Raw genomic sequence first — 24136 nt, 5'->3', positions numbered from 1 at the left:
CAGTATTTTTCTACTCACAATATTACTGACTTTAATATTAAAATGTACCCAGAAGGTCACACCAACACATGAATGTCAACTTGTGAAGAACAAGTCAAGAACAAGTCAGATCGACCTCTTCACCAGAATCAATAATGATTAATAATTTTTTGGAAATGGGGCCATTACATGTGTGGACCTACTCAAGAAGTAATAGGGGCTAAAACTCTCTAAAACTTGTAATGAAAATGCCTTAATATATTCCTGCAAATATTAGGAACTAAGTAGAAATGCATCCTCACCCGCCCTCTTGCAACCGTTATCACATCATATCGTGAATCATTACATATAATAACTTGAAGAAATGTTGTTGGCATGCTCTATGTTATATTACAGAAAAGGGGGATGAGTGTTGCCATTCTGTTACCATTGTAATTCCAAATCTCCTTTACTATGTGATAGTAAAGTAGATTTGGAATTTTAAGAAGAACCACATGTGGAGCTCATATCCACCTTACATGCTCCACAGTCCATCTCCAGGCGTTTGAATCATAATCTGCCCTGTTGTTGAGGTATTGCTCAACAACTTCTTCTTGCCCAAGAAATGGCTCCTCAGTGAGGGATGTATTAGTAGATCATATATATGCCACAATACAAAATGCACAGACTAATTAGATGACAAACATGATTAAATGTTTATAAAATGAACTAGATAAATTGTGGCAGATCTATATCGTGGCAGTTGGATAGACAGGGTTAGAAATGAGATGGGGAAGAGCAATCATCTCTTGAGGAGCCACATTAAGATGATAGATCCTAGTCCTGAAGCGAAATTAAGAATAAGAGGATACATTGATTAGTGTATGTGTATAATGCAATGTCATGTAGGTTCATGTATCTTAATGAGATAAGTTATATTAATATTGGAGGTCTGTTTGGGAACTCCAAAGGGTAGAGGATTCATATTTGAAATACCCCCCCTTCATATGGGGTGTATTGGGGGCCTCTTATTCTGACTGCCCATTGTAAACGGTTATCATTTAGAGGACCTATTATCATCAAAGATCAGAAGAATCATTACAAGTAGAAAGATGAAATCAGGAAGAGTTAAAGAAGAAAATATGGTTTGATAGTGTAATACCTTCGATGGCCAGAAGCCACCCTAGATTCTCCATGTACAATCTCCATAGGTCCAACAAGACCTTTTCCTGAATACTTGCAAGGGTAGCCATTATACAATGTGAGTTTTCTGGGTTGAATATATAGAATATATGGAACTGAACAAGTAAATTTTTTATTATTTATACTGGTATGAGAGTGGCTAAGTGAAAGGTCGTGAAAGGGGAAATGTCATTAGTGCGTTTAGGGTTTTGCGTAATGACATTAGTGTATTAATGACCAACTTTTGGTTTTGCAAATATCAAGACTTGGGGATTATAGGCCTAATAATGACTTCAAGATATGCAGATACATCAAGATCGATTTTGTTTTAGAAATTGGATATGTATTGCTTATTTTTTGAGTTTTAATTCAAAAATTTATTTGAACAAATGTAAACAGATTATAAGCATTGGTCTCCAACAAAATTAAAATCATTGATATACATAATTTCATGTTCATTTGAGTATGTTTTATTATTCAGGTAAAAACCAGAAATTCATTCGAAGAAGAAGGCAAAGAGTGACATTTTATTTTAAAAAAATGTCATCTAAACAACAATATGAAGACATTAAAATAAACGAAAATGTCATCTGAAAATAAAATTCATTGACATGATTGATTAAGACTTATGCCATCTGAAACAAGCTAGAACGACATAAATTATTATACAAACTGTTGTCATAAATACCAATATGTCATTTTGCCATATATATACTTGACGTTTTTAATTATTAGAATGTCATGCGATGACATTAAAGGTGACGGTAATAATAAATAATCTATCATCGTAACATGAGTAATACGATAACATGCAAATATGCTTATGTCATATGACGTGCCTTCACATGATTGAATCCAACCGTTGTCTGAAGGTCTATCAGACGGCAGCGAGCCCCATGACAGTTTTTTCTCTTGCGGGACGATGATTTTTAACCGTCATCTGAGATGCTAATTGGCATAGCGTGTGACCATCAAAACACCTATCCATCAATGAACCCAAAAGCCTCACAATCTCCATCCGATTTACAACCACCGCGTCACTTAGGGACAACAAGGTAAATCTCCTCTATTTTGAGGACATGTTCTACATTCCACTTTTCAGTATTTTTCTACTCACAATATTACTGACTTTAATATTAAAATGTACCCAGAAGGTCACACCAACATATGCATGTGAACTTGTGAAGAACAAGTCAAGAACAAGTCAGATCGACCTCTTCACCAGAATCAATAATAATTAATAATTATTTGGAAATGGGGCCATCACCCATGTGGACCTACTCAAGAAGTAATAGGGGCTAAAACTCTCTAAAACTTTTAATGAAAATGCCTTAATCTATTCCTGCAAATATTAGGAACTGAGTAGAAATGCATCCTCACCCGCCCTCTTGCAACCGTTATCACATCATATCGTGAATCATTACATATAATAACTTGAAGAAATGTTGTTGGCATGCTCTATGTTATATTACAGAAAGGGGGGATGAGTGTTGCCATTCTGTTATCATTGTAATTCCAAATCTCCTTTACTATGTGATAGTAAAGTAGATTTGGAATTTCAAGAAGAACCACATGTGGAGCTCATATCCACCTTACATGCTCCTCAGTCCATCTCCAGGCGTTTGAATCATAATCTGCTCTGTTGTTGAGGTATTGCTCAACAACTTCTTCTTGCCCAAGAAATGGCTCCTCAGTGAGGAATGTATTAGTAGATCATATATATGCCACAACAACTACAAAATGCACAGACTAATTAGATGACAAACATGATTAAATATTTATAAAATGAACTAGATAAATTGTAGCAGATCTATACCGTGGCAGTTGGATAGACAGGGTGAGAAATGAGGCGGGGAAGAGAAATCATCTCTTGAGGAGCCACATTAAGATGATAGATCCTAGTCCTGAAGCGAAATTAATAATAAGAGGATACATTGATTAATGTATGTGTATAATGCAATGTCATGTAGGTTCATATATCTTAATGAGATAAGTTAATATTACTATTGGAGGCCTGTTTGGGAACTCCAAAGTGTAGCAGATTCAGATTTGAAATACCCCCCCCCCCCCCTTCATATGGGGTGTATTGGGGGCCTTTTATTCTGACTGCCCATTGTAAAAAGTTATCATCCAGAGGATCTGTTATCATCAAAGATTAGAAGAATCATTACAAGTAGAAAGATGAAATCAGGAAGAGTTAAAGAATAAAATATGGTTTGACAGTGTAATACCTTTGATGGCCAGAAGCCACCATGGGTTCTCCATGTACAATCTCCATAGGTCGAACAAGACCTTTTCCTGAATACTTGCAAGGGTAGCCATTATACAATGTAAGTTTTCTGGGTTGAATGTATAGAATATATGGAACTGAACGAGTGAAAATTTTATTATTTATACTGGTATAAGAGTGGCTAAGTGAAAGGTCGTGAAAGGAGAAAGGTCATTAGTGCGTTTAGGGTTTTGTGTAATGATATTAGTGTATTAATGACCTGCTTTTGGTTTTGTAGATATCAAGACTTGGGGATTATAGGCCTAATAATGACTTCAAGATATGCAGATACATCAAGATCGATTTTGTTTCGGAAATTGGATATGTATTGCTTATTTTTTGAGTTTTAGTTCAGAAATTTATTTGAACAAATGTAAACAGATTATAAGCATTGGTCTTCAATAAAATGAAAACCATTGATATACACAATTTCATGTTTATTTGAGTATGTTTCATTATTCAGGTAAAAACCAGAAATTCGTTCGAAGAAGAAGGCAAAGAGTGACATTTTATTTTAAAAAAATGTCATCTAAACAACAATATGAAGACATTAAAATAAACGAATATGTCATCTAAAAATAAAATTCATTGACATGATTAATTAAGACCTATGTCATCTGAAACAAGCTAGAACGACAGAAATTTATTATACAAACTGTTATCGCAAATACCAATATGCCAATTTCCCATATATATACTTGTTGTTTTTAATTATTAGAATGTTATGCGATGACATTAAAGATGACAGTAATAATAAATAAGTTGTCATCGTAACACGAGTAATATGACAGCATACAAATAGGCTTATGTCATGTGACGTGCCTTCACATGATAGAATCCAACCGTTGCCTAAAGGTCTATCAGACGGCAGCGAGCCCCGTGACAGTTTTTTCTCTTACGGGACAACGATTTTTAACCCTCATATGAGATGCTAATTGATGTAGTGTGTGACCATCAAAAGACCCATCCATCTAGGGGTGGGCACGGTTTGGTTAACCGGTCCATTTGGTAAAAAAATTAACCGAACCGTTATCAACGGTTTTTTAACCATCCAAACCGAAATCGGTCCATGTCAATCGGTTAACCATTAATTTCGGTTAGGTTTTTCGATTAATGAGTTTTAACCAATTCTCATCAGTTAACCAAAAATCAACGGTTAACCATAATTTTTACCCAAACCTAAATTTTTAAACAATAGTAAAATACACATAATTTCAAATATTTAAACGAAACGAATTCATATAAAAGTTCAGAATTCAAACATAAGTACCGAAGTAAAAAACAATCCATCAAGTTTACATTTAAAACATAAAGAAATGTAAATAATATTTCGTCAAAGTACTTATTACAACATTAATCCATCAAGTTTATATTCAAGTACAATCTATGTTATATATTTATATTAATATATGTTATAATCTATGTTAAAGACTTTTTTTTTAATCTTATAATCTATGTTATATAATTATATATTAATTTTTTAAAAAAATTTATATTTATTAAACAGTTCGGTTAACCGTTAACCGTGGTTTTTGAAACTCTAACCTGAAACCGAAACCGATACCTATATTTTTTTAACCATTAAGAAAACCACTGGTTTGGTTAACCGCTTTTTCCGGTTTGGTTATCGGTTTTTGGTTTGATCGGTTTTTTTGCCCACCCCTACATCCATCAATGAACCCAGAAGCCTCACAATCTCCACCCGATTTACAACCACCGCCTCACTTAGGGACAACAAGATAAATCTCCTTTATTTTGAGGACATGTTCTACATTGTACTTTTTAGTATTTTTCTACTCACAATATTACTGACTTTAACATTAAAATGTACCCAAAAGGTCACGCCAACACATGTAAACCTTTGAAGAACAACTCCGATCGAGCTCTTCACGAGAATCAATAATAACTAATAATTTTTTGGAAATGGGGCCATCACCCGTGTGGACCTACTCAAGAAGTAATAGGGGCTAAAACTCTCCAAAAACTTTTAAAGAAAATGCCTTAATCTTAAGAACTGAGTAGAAATGCATCCTCACCCGCCCTCTTGCAACCGTTATCACATCATATCGTGAATCATTACATATAATAACTTGAAGAAATGTTGTTGGCAGGGGGCTCCATCAACTTTTGTTTCAAAAGTGACCAAAATCATACTCACCATTATTATTTTTATATATATTATTTGTTCACCTTTTGTTATTTTTATTATGCTGAATTAATGTATTTTCCCACTAAAAGATAATAATAATAATAATAATTGTTAAAGTGAATGAGGTAATGAACTATTTTGTGGGCAAATACCCTTGATTCTCATTAATATTAAAGGTCTAACATTTACATATTTATATTCTTACTAGGTTTGATCTCTAAGCAAAATAACTATGCTAAGGAATTAATACCATAAAGAGGGTGACACTTGGGTGAATCTAAGCCCTTGATGCTAGGGCAAACATTGGATGGTGCATTGTTGAACATGTGTTCCTCTTCTAGAATCTACCTAAAGGTGTTTGGACACAAAAGCCCCTGATCTTAGTGAAAGGACTTAATTACCCTTAGCAACTCAAAGGTTTGCCGACAAGTAATTTATAAGTCTTTCAAACTTATTAATTGTACTTTGAATCATCTCCTTTCTCCTCTCTCGAACGTATATGTGTTTCCAAAGCCAAAGGCTTTCTTTCTACTTGTTGAATAATCTTCCATGGATGTATGTTGATGTTATTACCCTCCCTCAAACTATGCCTGGTAAATATTTAGCAAGCCTAGTTTGTTGATCAGAAATCGGAGGTGAGGAGAGTGCTGGGCCTTGGTGAAGAGGTCTGCGAGCTGCATGGTGGAGGAGATAGGCATGAGACGTATCAGACCAACCTGAACCCTTTCTCTCACAACATGACAGTCTATATTGATATGTTTGGTTCTTTCGTGGAAAACAGGATTCTGGGCTATGTGCATCGTCGAGATGTTGTCACAGAAAAGAAGAGTCGCTGTTATGGTCGAGATGTCGAGATCTGTCAATAACGTGGTGAGCCAGTGCAATTCGCAGGTTGTGGAGGCCATAGCCCTGTATTCCGCCTCCGAGGATGACCTAGAGACTGTGTTTTGTTTATTGGATCTCCAGGAGACAATGGAGGAGCCCAGAAAGTAATGTAACCGGTGACGGATTTGTGAGTTTCCGTACAAGATCCCCAGTCAGAATCACAGAAGGCCTGGAGATGGAGGTTATTTGACGCCTGGAAAAATAGTCCAAGGCTGATTGTGCCTTTAAGGTAACGCAAGATTCTCTGAACTCTCTGTTCGTCTTCTGATGTGGGTGCATGTAAATGTTGTGATAATTGGTTGATGATATAGGACAGATCTGGCCTTGTATGAGTTAAATACAACAACTTTCCTATTATTTGCATGTATGCTGTTATATTTGTCAAAGGGAGAGCATGCATGTGGACTTTGTGGTTTGGTAAAGCTGGTGTATGTGCTGGTTTGCAATCTAGTAACTCATTTTCTTGTAATAGTTCTAATATGTATTTCCTCTGTGACATGTGCATGCCTTTGGAACTGCGAGCAAACTCAAACCCGAGGAAATAGTGTATTGGCCCAGGATCCTTGATTTTAAAGGCTCGGTTGAGATGCTCCTTTGACAGGACTATCTCCTTGTCGTCGTTACCTGCCAAAATTACATCATCCACATAGATGAGTAATATAGTGATGGAGTTCTGTACCTTCCTGGTGAACAAGGAGGGGTCTGCATTCGACTGTCTGAACCCCATTTTTTTTTTACTATGGTTGCGAGCTTCATGTTCCATTACCATCCGGCCTGACGCAAGCCGTAAAGTGATTTGTTTAATTTGCAAACAGCCCAGGGGCGGCATCAGTCACTCCTGGTGGTAATGTCATATATACTTCTTCGTGCAGCTCGCCATGCAGGTAAGCATTGTCTATATCAAGCTGTTGGATGTTCCATTGTTTTGCAACTACTACTGTTAATATTATTCTGATGGTAGTGAACTTTGCCACAGGTGCAAATGTAGCAGTGAAGTCCACTCCCTCCTGTTGAGAGTAGCTGTCAAACCCGACCTAAAATAAGATCAGATAAGACAGTGAGACATTATCACTGACGTATTTTATAAACCAGTAGCAATATCTCTCAAATAAGGAGAAAAATCAAAGCAAAAACCAAATTCTGGTTTAAAGCTAAAATGACCAACATATGTCATTTCCAGCATAACTTTTTCATACGGAGTCCGATTAAGGCGATTCAAAAAACCCCTGGAAACGTAAGACAAAAAGAAAGAACTTTCATTTAGGACTCATTAAACCAACTTGTAATCAAATAAATTTTTTATCGAACCAACTCGTAATCAATCAAACGTAAAACCTTATATCAAAATCAATCATAACCAAAAACATAATCCAAATGAACTTAAAACATTGTATCCATCCTCGAGTTTCTCCTCTTAAGTATCAATCCATAACCACATATATAGTCGAGATGTCTCTTAACATTGCCTATCCATATAGTCTTACCCAACACTTCACTGTCATACCCAATAGGTCTTCAGACTGTGTACGCAGGCCATGTCCCTCACTGAACATGGTCTTCAAATATAAAACCACCGATCCGGATAACTCTCGATGGATATAAAATCATAAAATCATAACGTGCTCAAATTTCCTTTCATAATCAAATTCCAAACTATTTCATAACCATAAATCATTTGGTTTCAATTAGCTCTTTTATAAAATAACCACAGTTATTCAAAATATCAATCCTTAATCAATAAAAATTCCAAAGTTAAGCCTTAAATCAACATAGTCAATAGTTTCATTTGAACCATAATTTCACAATAAAAAGCAAAATCATGAAAAACCCAAATTTTATAAAATTCCTGCATAACCTTCAAATATCAATTTCTGAAAATTCTTTGATTATATATATATATCTATATACATAAAACTCAAAATATAGTTGACAGTTATTTACCTTGGTCACTAATTGAAGAAAATACACCCGTTCAATTCTTCTCTAAATTCTATCTAAGATGTTTCCCTCCAAACATTGCCGAAACTAAAAAACTCTTCAGTTAGGACTTAGATATATGGATACAGATGCTATGTTTTAAATTTCGAGCGATTCGGATGATCGAAACTCCGTAAATCAAAGAAACGGTGGAAAAACGGTTTAGAGAAAACTGATGAATAAAAAAGGAATAGAAAAAGAAAAGAAAAGAAAAAAGAAGATAATGATCAGCGTATACTCCAGAAGAATTGAGATATATATCTCAAATTTGACAAATATCACGTTTGATCCTTCACCTTTCTATAATCTTTTAAAATTATCCTAAACTTTTAATTTACACATACAACCATCAAATTAACCCCAAACTTGTCCTATAACACCAAATAATAATCACTGTTGAGTGATTTCCGCAAGTGCACAGTATACGCTTGTAGTAATAAAAGATATCGAACTCACAGGGAACGATTTTTAACTAAAAACTTATTTAATTCAGTTTTATTCACGTCTTTAGGTTTAACTTAAAGAAAATCGTTTAATTTATTGTATTGGTTCGGATAAATTAGGACTAGATAAGAATATTATATTGAACTAAGAGATTTTGATTACAAGACAGATGCTTCCATAGTTGGAATAAATAGAAGGTATAAAACTTATTTTCATTAAGCAAAGAAAGCAACTATAACTTTGGTAAGATTATGAACATGTAATAATACAAGAATTTATGCAATTAAATGGCTTTGAACCGTAGAAATCTCTCTGGATCGGAGCAGATTTCTACCTTAATCAAATTAGTATTTTATATCCGATAAGCCGCGCTAGCGATCATATCATCCGTAAAAACTAATTCTTTCAAGTGTTCAATAAAGTTTCTATATAAATATGATTGTATAAAACGTTTTAATAAAAACACCAATTTATCATTTTGAAAATCATTTTGTCAGAACAATAACAAAATAATCAACAGGAAGAATGTATTGAATAAGATAAATATATTATTAGTGAATTGTAAATCTTCACAAGTTAACAGAGAAGAAGAAACATGGATAGAATTTTAACGAAAACTTTGAGATCCGGGTTGTTAATCTTTCCCTCAAACTCCGTAGGCTTGTCAGACCTCTTTGCGCTTCAGCCGTTAGTTCTTCTCGCTGAATCTTCGGAATAGAGACCGCTAGGTCCACTACCAGAATGAAAACTTGTCTTTGATCAACCTGTGAAACTAAACTAATACTACTGTGTTTATAACTAATCTAATAACAACTTGTGTACATCAAGTTTGTTTACACAGAAATGAAATCTAACTTTCTGACTCATTTCTGAGTCAGAAACTCAGCATAATAATTCTCTAATTTCTCGAACTTTTCTAACTTAGCCAACTCTGATTCCTTGAAATGGATCACTTATTTATAGTTGGTGAAGGGTTGTAAATGAAGGGTCATGTTCGCTGGTGAAGGGTCGCTTTTATCCAAACAAACAGACGCGTTCCTTGGAATTAAACATGTGAAATCTGTGCAGAATTCTTCGCTGTCTCATATGTGATTCTGAAAATCTCAGTCGCGATAGGGGGTGAAGGGGCGAGCTGAAGACTTCGAATTTCCGGCGACTGGTGATCGTATGTCGCGACTGAGATTCTGAAAATCTCAGTCGCGATAGGGGCTTTCTTCCCCGTCTCTTGACTGCTTCTTGTCTCCTTGAGTCGGTCTCCTGATTGATACGTATTCTTGGCACATAATTTAGGTTTTTCCTCCATTTTAGCTCCGTTTAGCTCCTATTTGGATTTAACCAAATAATTAAGTACCTTGCATCAAAGAAGTAAATAAAGACGTAAAAGTACTCTAAATGAATATAATTAGCACGATTTTAATGTAAATTTAACGTATTTATATATGATATTTTAGGTATATTTTGGGCTTAACAAAAACTCCCACACTTAAGCTTTTGCTAGTCACGAGCAAAATTTCACTGAATTTATTCTTTACTCAATCTCTTTATAAATAGAACATACATCCATATATTCCTCTTTAAATTAGTTAAACCGAAAGAAAAACTTTCATGGTAAATTTATACGCAAAGTATCAAACTAGCTAGTGAAAAAGAGATATATCATTCGTCTTGTATCTCAATTTTTATATTGAAGTATTTGGGACGGTGTAAGCACGCATGTTTTTGAATTTTTCGTCTCAAGGCATTTCTAAGCACAAAATTTCCTTTCCCAAACCTAAACTATTACAAATATAGATTTATTAAGGACTTAGATTTAATATATTTACTTAGTCAGAGTGGTCTCGTCCGTGACTTTATATGAATTAATTTGCTTTTGTGTTCGTTTAAGAGGTACCGACCATGCCATGGGTGGACGCAATCGTTACTTAAAACTTTAAACACATTTAATTTTGCTTTAATTTTTAACGTTCCTTTCATACCTCGACCGTGATAAGGGTGGTCGCAATCGTGGCCAAAAGTAAACGGTACTTAATGTTCTTCACTTTCATACCTCGATTGTGATAAGGTTGGTCTCAATCGTGGCCAAAAGTTAAGAATATGACTACTTGATTTAATTAACACGCGTTATAAAAATAAAAATTATAAATTGGGAAAAGAAAAATAGCACATTCATCCTATATTGACTTGAAATTCAACATGTATTATGGCTAAAGTTTCCTTAAAAACTTCAATTGATTTATTTAAAGTAAGACGAAAATCATACCGAGCTAAAAAGCTAAAGTTGTTAGTTTGATTTATGCCTATAAACCTAATTGAAAATTGAAAATAAGATTTATATTTATCATGAATTCATGATATAAAATAGAGATTTGGAACTAAAGAAATTTACTTATATACATTTACTCGAGACATTTTTGATAAAATCGTATCGGAGATTTGTAAAAATATTGCCCGTATAGAAATATTATTTCTAACAATAATGATAACCTTAAAATATGTCAAACATTATTTTGAAAGTTGAATTATTTGAAACATATGAAATATATACTTAACAAAAAATTTACGTTTATGAAAAATTGTCATTATTTTTGAAAAATGTTGCACGTTATATAAAAATGTTGCATTTCTTGTTTTGAAAATGTTGCATTATATGCATTAATAACAACATGCATTTATACTTAAATAAATAGCATTCATTCTCATTCGTTGCATTCATTCGTACTTAAAATTGAAACGAATATGAAATATCTCCTCCCACACTTAATTTGGATCATGTCCTCATTGGTGCAAAAATTGATAAAACACGAAAAATAGTACGAAATTAAATCATACGAATGAGAATTAAAAATATGGTACGATATTATCCAAACATAACAATAAATATAATTGTACCAAACATAATTTGAAATATTGTACCAAACTTAACACAACATAATAATAATAACGAAAATGAGTTAAAGATAGAAAGGATAAAACCTATCAAGGTGAACTCGGTGGGGAAGGCGTAGTCTCAACTCCTTGGCGTCGGAAGAATGATAGCAACCGGCGACGAGTAGATTTGTGCTCACGTCTCAAAGTAGTGATATTGGCATCCACCGTGTTTATCCTTGAACTCATTTCGGTATTGTTGGTAACGACTTCATCTAACGGCAAATTCATTTGACGGTTATTCTCGTTCATTTGTGTCAAAACACGTTGTCATCCAACTTGTTCTTCATTATTAGGCTCCTCATTTGCTTGCTCTTGTGCATTGGCATCAACATGCTCCTCCTCATCCTCTTCATATTCCTCATCATGCTCCTCATCATCTTTTTGGGCACCTAATCCTTGAGAACTTGAAGCTTCACCACCCAAAGTAGCAAAAACACGTCTTGTACGATCTTCATAAGAGATAAATGCGGGTGGTCCCAATTTCTTCAATAAATTGGCTCTTTGAAGTGTCGTGATATCCAAGGAAGGCAAACCAACATGGGGCATATTTTGATAATCCGCTAATTCACCCCGAGCACCCATAACAATACCGGTAATTAAATTACCCATTGGTATTTGCTTATAATGTGAAGCGGAAGCCCGGACCAAATTAGTAAATATTATCCCAATACTATCGATGGTCAAATTCTTAAAAATACTATCTAACACAAACAAATCATGGACTTGCACCTTTGAACTTTCAACCCGATCAAATAAAGAAAAGGATAAAAATTTGTGAAAGAAAAAGATACAATTATCCTTAAGTAATTTACTAGAAGTGCTCTTCGGATGAAAAACATCTAAGCCGGTTAAAGATTGCCAAACCGTGTGTGCATCAAACTTCTTTGGTTTTGAATAAAAATCTCTAGTAGGAAAACCAAACCAACGGCTCATTGTCGCATACCCAACTTCAAAACGAACTCCATTATTTCGAAAAGAGATAATACCTTTCTTCTTATCATAAGTTAGAGTGACCAAAAATTCCATAATATGCGATTTTAGTACTAGGAAAACGCATACTAGCAAAGCTTGTCCAACCAAGAACGGATAGATATTCATCAATACGGTCGGTAAAAGAAAATATGTTTACCGTTTCGGTGTCAAGGAAAGGCCTGTCGACGAACTCAACTTGGTTATTAGAAAAATGGCGAAATTTTCATCCTTCGGCCTCCGTCGCAATATCGAACGGTGCATCATATTGAACACGTAATCTAGTGATCTCGGTGGCTTTGGTTTTGCTAGCAACTGTCTTTTGTCTAGGCATTTTTGGTTGTGAAATTTGGTGAAAGAGATGAAGAAATTTGAAAGAATGAAAGGAAGAGTAAAAGATAATGGTGTTGATTTAGGGAAGAAGAAGATGAATAGGGTAAAGATTTATGGGGAAAGTGAGTGAATCTTTGTGTTGGGAAGAGTAAAAGATGAGTGATTGGTGAAAATAGAGGTGATATAAATAGGTGTAAGTAATAGGTATTGATTAGGATAGAGTAATAGGTAATGGATTAGAGTAGGAATAGGATTAAATGCAAAAAACCATCCAAATCCCGTCACAGCAGCCGCAAGTCGCGACTGAGATTTTCAAAATCTCAGTCGCGACAGCAAGCTTGCAAGGGGGCGGATTTGTGCTGAAAAATTACTCTGTTGCTGTCTCAACTGAGATTTCAGAATCTCAACTGAGATTCTGGAATTTCTAGGTAAAAATTGGACTGTTTTTGACAATTTGAACATGACTAATTCAATTCCTCTTGTAATTAAGTGACATTAATGCTAATTTTAATTCCTGAAACTGAGATAAACAAAACTGAAACATTAAATTAAAGGAAAACCAAAGGTTGTTCCTTAAATAAAAGAAATCAAGGAAAGAATTAATGCACTTTTATTAATCATAATCAAAGGAAATACAATAAAATACCTTATTACATATATACATAAAAACATCTAGACATAAAAACAACAAACATATATACACTATTTACAAACAAACTTCATAAACTCAAATTGTATCCCTATGAATTGGAATACGACGAACAGTGGCCCGATCAATCTTCGCTTGAATGAAGATTTCTCTCTCTGTAGGAGAAAGAAATTTTGGACCAGAACGAAACTCTCTTTTCACAAGTCCCTCATTTTCCAGAAACTCGTAATTCATTATGGGAAATGGTTCCTTATCAGTCCAAGGAACAGAAACTGATCCTTTGGTTCCTAGGATTATCCCACATATAATATTTTCAAACCCAATTGTCTGATTCTTCGAACGGGAAGCGGCAACTAATTCCTCCATCAAAATCTTTGAGGAATTAACTGTGTTACCTTGGAAAATATCACCTAGCACATATAAATCGATATCCTGGACAATACTGCTTCTGACTTGACCAAATAGACTATGACAAAGGAATTTGTGCAAAAACAGCATGGAGTTATAATTTATTGATTTGTTGTAGGCAAGACTTGGATTGAATCTCCAAAATCCTATCAACATTCTCCAGATATCTGTATAAGTCAAATCTCTGCCAGGATGATGTGGAGTGGTGTCCCGTGGTGGAAACCAAACCAATTATGAAGTTCATGATATCCAAAAGTGAATATCTTCCCTTCACAATGAAAACTGAGACGAACACGCCTCTTATTGACGAACCGAACGGTAGATAGAAACTCTAGAACCCAATTCCCAATTATAGGAAATTTCATGGAAGCAAACTTGGTCCATCCCAAATTTGTTAGATAGCGATTCATGTCATTGCTTATCCCGAGTTCTTCATTCAGGAACTCGTCCAGATACAGCATTCCACATAATTGTGCATATCTAAACTGCAAATAACGTTTCCCCTCATCATGATTGTAGATTGGAAACCATGCTCCATAGCGTGAAGAGATATCAACTCTCTTGCTTCGAGCAGAAGTGTTCTTCCTAACATTTTTCAGAGATTTGGTCATGTTTGTCAAATAAGATTGTGTCTGTAGGATTTAGAATTGAAGGAAGAAATTCAGAATTCTGAAAAAGATGAAATAAAATGAAAGAATTCTGAACCTACAGGAATATATAGGTTTCATAAGTGAAAGGTTGTGTCTGTTAAGAATAAAAGATGTCAAACAGATACCTTTTGGATTTAACTGACTGAATTTTTGAAATGAGATGTCTGTAATCTCTTACAGTTATATCAAAATGTTTAAAATACTGAAAACCTCAACTGAGATTTCTGGAATCTCAACTGAGAATTCCCAAATCCTGAAACATGGAAAATCTTAACTGAGAATTCTGGATATATATTTTCTCAAAAACACTTAACACTTTATGAAAATTTTCAAAACATGACTAGATTAGAATTTAATTTTACAAAAACTTATTTGTACACAAATTCAAAAATAAAGATAAAAATAAAAATAAACAAAAATAAATTAACCTAAAAATTAAAATAAAAATAGATTAATTTAAAAAGAAATAAAAATAAAAATTATGAACAAAAGATATGAAAAACTAAAAATTAAAAGTATGAAAACTAAATAAATTAATCTTCATAGAATTCGTCCATGAATTCAATTGCTTGAATTGGAGCTCCTACGTAATAAATTTTGCATCGATTACCGTTAACCTTAAATCGATCGCCTTTGGAATTTTCTAACTCTAAAGCTCTATAATCAAACGTTTTAGTAACCACAAACGGTCCATTCCATCTAGACCTGAGCTTACCTGGGAATAATTTCAAGCAGGAATAAAAGAAAGTAGAACGGTATCCCAAACTCTGAAATTATTATATTTTTTTCTTCTTCTTCTTTTTAGCATTTTTTAAGCGCTTTCTTCTTTTAGCGTTTTCTCAATTTAAGTATCTAATTATTTCGGTTGAATGCCCGAACTTCTGGTTCTGGCCTCGAACAAAAAACTATGCACATGAACTAGGGGTGAGCATCGATTCGGTTCGGTTACTAATCGAACCAAACTGTCGGTTAACCGAACCGAAATTTGCTCTATTTTTATAACTGAACCGAACCGAATAAGTTTGGTAACCGAATTTGATTTAACCGAAAATTTTCGGTTCGGTTCGGTTACCGATCGAATAACCGAAAACTTGAAATATTTAAATTTTTGTATATTTTTATTTAATTAGTTTTATTGTAAAAAAGTTACAATTGAATAAATTAAAGGCTACTAAACCAAAAAATATATATACAAAGATAAAAGTGTATTTTTTAGGGTTGGACTTTATATATATATATATAAAGATAAAATTATATTTTTTATATTTATATATTAAGTTCGTCGGTTATCGGTTATACCGATATTTTTTTTCAATAACCGAACCGATAACCGATTACCAAATTAAGCTAAAATTAAAACCGAACCGAACCAGAATATTAAAATAACCGAACCAAACTAATATTTCGGTTTGGCTATCGGTTCGGTAATCGGTTACCGGTTTTTTTGCTTACCCCTAACATGAACTGAAACTTTCAAAACTATATTAAAAGTATACAATTCCTTCTTGGTGAATAAAATAATTTCATCATACCTCTGATATATCTGTCTGAGAAGATTTTCCATGGTGATTTCTTAGAGAGATAGATGTAGGCGTTTAAGGATGTGAGAAATAGGAAACTTATTTGGGTTTAGTGTAGGAATTGAATAAATTTCTTAACAAAGAGATGTGATGTTTTTGTGAATGATTAAGTGTGTAGAAAAGAGGTAAAGGTTTCTCGGAAGATTTTTTTTTCTGGGAAAAATTATCTGTCTTGTTCTTGATACTACAGTTGTGGAACCTGATATATAATTTTCTTAAAAAACATTTCCATTCCCTTCTGATGTATCTGCATGCTGGATTTCTTTCCTGTAGACTTCTTCAGTAAATTTATATTGATGATCAAATTTCCAGTTTATCTTTGAAAAAACTTGGATTTTTTTTATTTGCAAACATCTAAATGCAAACGTTAAATAACAACGAGGATTTAGGCCTAGTGACCATCCTAAATAAATAAAATAAAACTAGAAAATAAATAAATACATATACTATAAACCAAGGTTCGGAATAAAACACGAAAAATTTAAATTTTTGTTAAAAATTTGGCGTTCCCCGGCAACGGCGCCAAAAACTTGTTGAGCGATTTCCGCAAGTGCACGGTATACGCTTGTAGTAATAAAAGATATCGAACCTACAGGGAACGCTTTTTAACTAAAAACTTATTTAATTCAGTTTTATTCACGTCTTTAGGTTTAACTTAAAGAAAATCGTTTAATTGATTGTATTGGTTCGGATAAATTAGGACTAGATAAGAATATTATATTGAACTTAGAGAACAATTCTGTCTTGAGATTTTGATTACAAGACAGATGCTTCCGTAGTTGGAATAAATAGAAGGTATAAAACTTATTTTAATTAAGCAAAGAAAGCAACTATAACTTTGGTAAGATTATGAACATGTAATAATACAAGAATTTATGCAATTAAATGGCTTTGAACCGTAGAAATCTCTCTAGATGGGAGCAGATTTCTACTTTAATCAAATTAGTATTTTATATCCGATAAGCCGCGCTAGCGATCATATCATCCGTAAAAACTAATTCTTTCAAGTGTTCAACAAAGTTTCTATATAAATATGATTGTATAAAACGTTTTAATAAAACACCAATTTATCATTTTGAAAATCATTTTGTCGGAACAATATCAAAATAATCAACATGAAGAATGTATTGAATAAGATAAATATATTATTAGTGAATTGTGAATCTTCACAAGTTAACAGAGAAGAAGAAACATGGATAGCATTTTAATGAAAACTTTGAGATCCGGGTTGTCAATCTTTCTCTCAAACTTTGTAGGCTTGTCAGACCTCTTTGCGCTTCAGCCGTTAGTTCTTCTCGCTGAATCTTCGGAATAGAGACCGCTAGGTCCACTACCAGAATGAAAACTTGTCTCTGATCAACCTTTTAAACTAAACTAATACTACTGTGTTTATAACTAATCTAATAACAACTTGTGTACATCAAGTTTGTTTACACAGAAATGAAATCTAACTTTCTGACTCATTTCTGAGTCAGAAACTCAACATAATAATTCTCTGATTTCTCTAACTTTTCTAACTTAGCCAACTCTGATTCCTTGAAATGGATCACTTATTTATAGTTGGTGAAGGGTTGTAAATGAAGGGTCATGTCCGCTGGTGAAGGGTCGCTTTTATCCAAACGAACTGACGCGTTTCTTGGAATTAAACATGTGAAATCTGTGCAGAATTCTTCACTGTCTCATATGAGATTCTGAAAATCTCAGTCGCGACAGGGGGTGAAGGGGCGAGCTGAAGACTTCGAATTTTCGGCGACTGGTGATCGTATGTTGCGATTGAGATTCTGAAAATCTCAGTCGCGACAGGGGCTTTCTTCCCCGTCTCTCGGCTGCTTCTTATCTCCTTGAGTCGGTCTCCTGATTGATACGTATTCTTGGCACGTAATTTAGGTTTTTCCTTCATTTTAGCTCCGTTTTAGCTCTTATTTGGATTTAACCAAATAATTAAGTACCTTGCATCAAAGAAGTAAATAAAGATGTAAAAGTACTCTAAATGAATATAATTAGCACGATTTTAATGTAAATTTAACGTATTTATATATGATATTTTAGGTATATTTTGGGCTTAACAATCACACACCCAATAATTATAATATATAGTAATACCAAGGTATAAATTTTAAAAATTTAGACACGGATGTGACAGTAGCCTTTGGCCACCTGACGGGCCTTGAACCTTGCTACGCTCCCATCTGCTTTGTGTTTCAGCTTGTAGACCCAACGACATCCTATGGGCTTCTTGCCTTCAGGAAAAGAGATTATCATCCACGTGTTGTTGGATTCGAGGGCTGCAAGCTCTTCGTTCATGGCTTGCCGCCAGTTTGTGTCTAATATAGCTTGTTTATATGTGGCAGGTTCCATGTGGCATGAGACGTTGATGACAAAGGTTTGCTTTTTGGGAGACAACTTGTGATAGGAAAGATGCTTGTTGAGCTGGTGAGGTGAATTTGTGAAAGTAGGCAAATGATCACCCTTCATTAAGGCTACGTGGTAGTCTTTCAGGTAAGTTGGAGCTTTCCTTACTCTAATTGGTCTGGTATTCACTTGTTCTGGTTGTGGTGATTCTGTTGCAATGATTTCTGTCTGCCTTGTCTCTTGGGGATTTGTTTCTATGTCATCATCGTCTTCTTCTGGTATTGTTGCATGAGTCAGTTCTTGGTCTGTGTCACTGTAATATGTTATATCTGCTGCCTTGTTTTTGTCTAAAAATGGGAAATGTTCTTCAAAGAACTTTACATGCCTAGAAAAGAAAACACTGTTAGTTGATAGATTTAACAATTTGTATCCCTTTGTGTCCACTTTGTGGTACGCATCGTATGGCTTTATCAGTGAATTTATGTTTGTGTCTGTCAAGGGTTGAGGCGTATGCCAAATACCCGAATATTTTGAGGTCACTGATGTTACTTTTCTCCTTGTAAATACGTTCATACGACATTTGATGTTGTATGGGCGTAGATGGAAATCTATTGATGAGGTAAACCGCATGGCTAACTGCCTCAGTCCAAAAGGATTTGGGTATGCAGCTTTGTATTATCAGGGCTCTAGTTGTGTTCATAATGTCCTGCTGTTTTCTTTCTACACGTCCATTCTGTTGAGGTGTCTCTGTTCATGATGTTTGGTGTGCTATGCCTTTGCTTTCATAAAAGTCTCTCATTAAAAATTTCGGCCCATTGTCTAACCTTATTGCCTTTACTTCCCTGTTGAATTGTCTGCCAACATGATTGCAAAATGCTTGTAATGCCTATCTTGCTTCTCCTTTGTCATACAACAATGATACCCAAGTATACCTACTATAGTCGTCCAGAATTGTTAGGAAATAACGTTTGTTTGTATGTGATTCCTTAACCGGTCCCCATATATCAACATGAATTAGGTCAAAAGATTGTTTTGCAATGCTGTTACTTAATATGAAAGGCAATTTCTTTTGTTTAGCTCTTTGACAAACATCACATGGCATTTCTTTGAAAGACTTATAGTCATTACATTGTATTCCTAAGGCCTTGAACCTCTCATGAGATGGGTGGCCTAGGCGAGAGTGCCATACATTTTGCCTTAATTGAATGTGAAACAGCAGAAAAACTTTTGACTACATTTGGTAACGGATCCTATAGAAAATATAATCCTCCTCGTTGCTTAGCCTAGCCAATCATCTTCTAGTTTTTGGCATCCTGTATTATACATGTTGACCCAGTTATAATGATGCACATGTCATTGGACTCTAAGAGTTTGCTTGTTGAGATCAGATTGTAATTGAACTTTGGTATGCATAATACACCTTTCAAGGTGAGCCCTTTACTTAATGATACTATGCCTACATGCTCGGCTTTAACCTTTTCTCCATTTGGTAAACTAACCCAACAATTTTCTATTTTTGTGTATGAGCTGTAATAACCGACGTCGCACACAATGTGGTCAGTGGCTCCGGTGTCAATGATCCATTGGGGCATGACATTTTTTATCAAGAGGAGTTTTAGAGGCATTACCAGAATAGTTGTCCTTGTAGAAGGTGTTCATGCTGCTCGTTGAGGCTTGTGCTTTCTGCGGTAAGAGTGCAACTAACTTCTGATACTGTTCTTTAGTGAGGCTGAATGATTCTTTGAGATTCGAGTTATATTCCTCTCCTGAATCTGACCCATCTTTGTTGTTGTTTGTTGCAGAATTAGCTTTGGCTTGTGGTTCCCGAAAGTTGTTACCTTTCGCCTTGTTCCCATAGCTTGGAGGATATCCGTGTTTTTTAAAATAGATATCATCAGTGTGACATGTGTTTCCGCAATATGTGCACAAGGATGTGTTCTTGTTGTTTCCTTTGCGGTTGTTGTTGGCCCTATTACGGTGAGTGCTATGCTTGTTCTGTTGATTTGCGAGGCCTGCAAAAGAGATGTTCTCACCACCTTCACTCTATCTTGCAGGTGTGAGACCAATCTATCTCTCGTGTTGAGTAGCTAATGCGAACACCTTGTTGAGCGACGGCAATGGCTCGATGAGCAGTATTTGCGAATATATGGTAGAATAGGCTTCATTCAAGCATTGAAGAAAACTTGTGACCTGGTGTTAGAAGAGGTGCCGCGGCCTAATCTCCCGGGCGGACCGGGGGGTGGACAACCTCATGGCGACGTAAGCGGTGATTGGCGCCGAAAGCAACCAATCGTGGAATCAAGCTGCTCGGCAGGACCGGAGCTCGGAGATATGGAAGAGTCGCCACCCACGAATGGGAAAATGAACACCGATCCCTTGCGGGAGACCGGTGTGGGTTCGGGAAACTTAGGTACGAGCCGAGAAGGCTAGCTCCTTTCCGGAGAAAGGCTACTAGGCACCCCGACATCGCCCGGTTATGAACCACCGGCCTCCTACTCAGCATGTTAGGCGATAACGGACTAATCGTATACTTCTTTAAGTTTAAAATTCATTTGAAACCCTTTTCTTTCTCTTTTTAGAAACCGTTTGAGCATATGATATTGAAAAAGCCACACCAGTAAAGAATCACCCATTTATGTTTATACATACACAGAGAGGGGGAAGAAAGAAGTGGTTTATTTACAACCGTGTTAAATATTTTGTCGTGTGCTTATTCTACATTAACTTATTTCCCCAAAACGGATTTATTTACATGGTTCGCACCTTAATCGCCGTTGGAACGATTAGGGTGCGCTTTAAAACCCCGTTTGATGAAGTTTACCCGAATCGCCGTTGGAACGACTCGAGTATTTGAAAACGTTCGAGATGAAAACCTTTTGATGAGAAAACATGGTTAAACATACAAGTCAATTTTATTTTGTACAAATTCATTAAGAAAGCGATTCAAAAATTCTAGTATTCACAACAAAAGCGGTTTTAATTACAATGATCCTTTAATCCGCCTTTGGAACGGATTAAGGTTTTAAAACGTGGTGTTTTGAAGATGGTTTGAAATATTAACAAGAATGATTCTATTTATTTACATTAGAAATCTAAAAAAACTCATTAGTTTAAACAATTCAATTAAAAACTCTCTTTTTTTGTGATTTATTTTCCCCATTTATTTAATGGACTTTCTAACCATTATAATTACATCAATAAACACATTTAGGCCCAAAAATTAATTTTTCCAAGTGAAGCCCATTTGAAACATGGACTTACAAATAACCAAAAGAAATAAAGAAAATAATATAGATATATATTTATACATTTTAGCCCAAAAGACATAAAATAAGAGTAAAAGAAAATATACTATCTAATACATATATAAGAAAGAATAATGAAAATAATATATTTATACTTTAAACATAAGAAAATAGTGAATGAAATTCATAAATAAGAAAATAGCATTTATCACTCAAATAATTTTATTTAACAATAATTAAGATAACCCAAATATACCCCAAAACTATACATATACATAACTAATATAATCCTAATGTCAAAAAGACTATATATTCATCCCCCAATATCTACTAATTATCTCCCAAAATGCCCAAGTAAATAACATTTAAAATAGAATTTAATGTAATTTAAATGAATAATAATAAAAAAGAAAGTAATATGTACATATATAAACAAAATTAGAATAAAAATGGAATACCAATCTCCTAAAATAATTATATATATGTTAAAGTTTTAAAACAATTTGAAAAACATGTATTACATAATCATATATATATACTAAGGATTAAAAGTCTAAAAGTTAAGAAAAAAGGACTGAAATGGCATTTTTTACATTTTGACAGATTTACCGACGGAAAATCCGTCGGTAAACAGCATTTAGTGACAGAATTGGCAAATTACAGCTGCACTCCAATATTTTCCAGATTTATTCAAAAGCTTTAAATTAAATCTAATTCAATCGTTTTGGACTTCCGAACTACCAAAGATGGATCATAGTCGAAAACGGAAGTTCCTAAAACGATGTTTTTATTTTAAAACGTTATTTGGAAACCTCTTTTAAATTAAAAACTTATAATTACAACATTTTCGATACCCGAACTACCTTTTTATCGGATCACGGTTCGTATTGGGATATCCAAAACGAGGTTTTTATTTTAAAACAAAACCGAATTTTATTTAACACGAAACGAAAATTAAATAAATACGCTAACTAAATAAAACGTGACAAAATAAATAAATGACTAAAGGAATAAAAACTATAGCATAAAAAATAAATAGACGGAGATAAATAAATTAAATAAAATAAAGAGTCTAGTCCTCGGATAATACCTTTGATTCGGTATCTGACAGTTGAAGCCGATTGATTCCACGAACCGCGAGCTCCCGATTTTAATAAAAATTTAGTAAAAATTGAACTTAGGAAATTTGGAATTTTTGAGAAAAAAATATTTTTCTCAAAAAAATCCACTCTCTCTCTCTTTAAAAATGTTTAGAGTGAGAAAGTTTTTCCCCCAAAAAAAGGCCTCTCCATTTTTCACCTTGGGATCCGTGCCCTTATATAGGGAAACGGATCCCGGAACAATGGGCGGCGCCCAAAAAAAATTGGGCGTCGCCCATTGTGGTTGGGCGGCCGCCCAACAATGTTGGGCGATCGTCCAACTTTCGTTGGGCGATCGCCCAACGGGTTGGGCGCCCGCGCCCAACCCTCGTCGGGCGTCTGCCCGACGCGTTGGGCGTTCGCCCGACGTGGTTGGATGCCCGCCCGGCGACCCCCGGGGCGTGCCCCGCGCCGTCGGACGCGTGCACTCCGTGGCCGCCGAGCGCGCGTTCCGCGCAGCTAGACGCTCGCACGTCGCGACCACCGAACGCGCGCCTCGCGCTGCCAGGCACGTTTGCTCAACGGCCCATGAGGGCGCGCACCGCCAGCGGGCCCAGGCATTGCCCCGGGCTTCGAGAGCGTGCCACTTGCGGTGCGTCCGACGGACGCCGCGCGCACGTCTCGAGTCGTCAAGCGGGCGTTCGACCATCGTCGTCCGCGTGCGGGATGCCGTTGCGTGCCCGCGCCGTGCCGTTAATTTTCCTCAGCTGATTATTCTTTATATATTTTTCAAAACTTCCGGAATCAATCGCTTCGACTGTCTTGTTTCAGGTTTTCGTCACAGGTCCTCCGACTCAGTGTCTACAGTTGCCCCTACTTTTCTATTTTGACAGTGATGTGTGTGGTTCGAAAACGTTTTTGCTAACGTAACACATGCAATGTAAAACATATAAAAGTAAAAGACACGTAACGAGTAGGAGGAAACATACCTGACCTTTGCGTTGCGCGCTCTGGCGTTGCTCTCTGACTGCATCAGACTCTGCTTCGGGCTGCACCCTAGTTCACGATCGCGGGGATAA

At 35.3% G+C, this 24136-nt stretch overlaps 1 long non-coding RNA gene across 1 annotated transcript; it reads left to right on the top strand.

Annotated features, from left to right (window-relative positions):
• Positions 1-6040: 6040 nt before the first annotated feature.
• LOC136218257 (uncharacterized) lies at positions 6041-21380 on the top strand. Its single transcript, XR_010683714.1, has 5 exons — positions 6041-7327; positions 7420-7500; positions 18733-20421; positions 20536-20710; positions 20788-21380. It is a non-coding gene; the product is annotated as an uncharacterized lncRNA (long non-coding RNA).
• Positions 21381-24136: the final 2756 nt, after the last annotated feature.

This window comes from Euphorbia lathyris, chromosome 2, assembly GCF_963576675.1.
Source record: "Euphorbia lathyris chromosome 2, ddEupLath1.1, whole genome shotgun sequence".
In the NCBI taxonomy this organism is placed as follows: domain Eukaryota; kingdom Viridiplantae; phylum Streptophyta; class Magnoliopsida; order Malpighiales; family Euphorbiaceae; genus Euphorbia; species Euphorbia lathyris.
The sequence above is the reverse complement of the archived record's forward strand: the minus strand, read 5'-3'. Positions and strand labels throughout refer to the sequence as shown.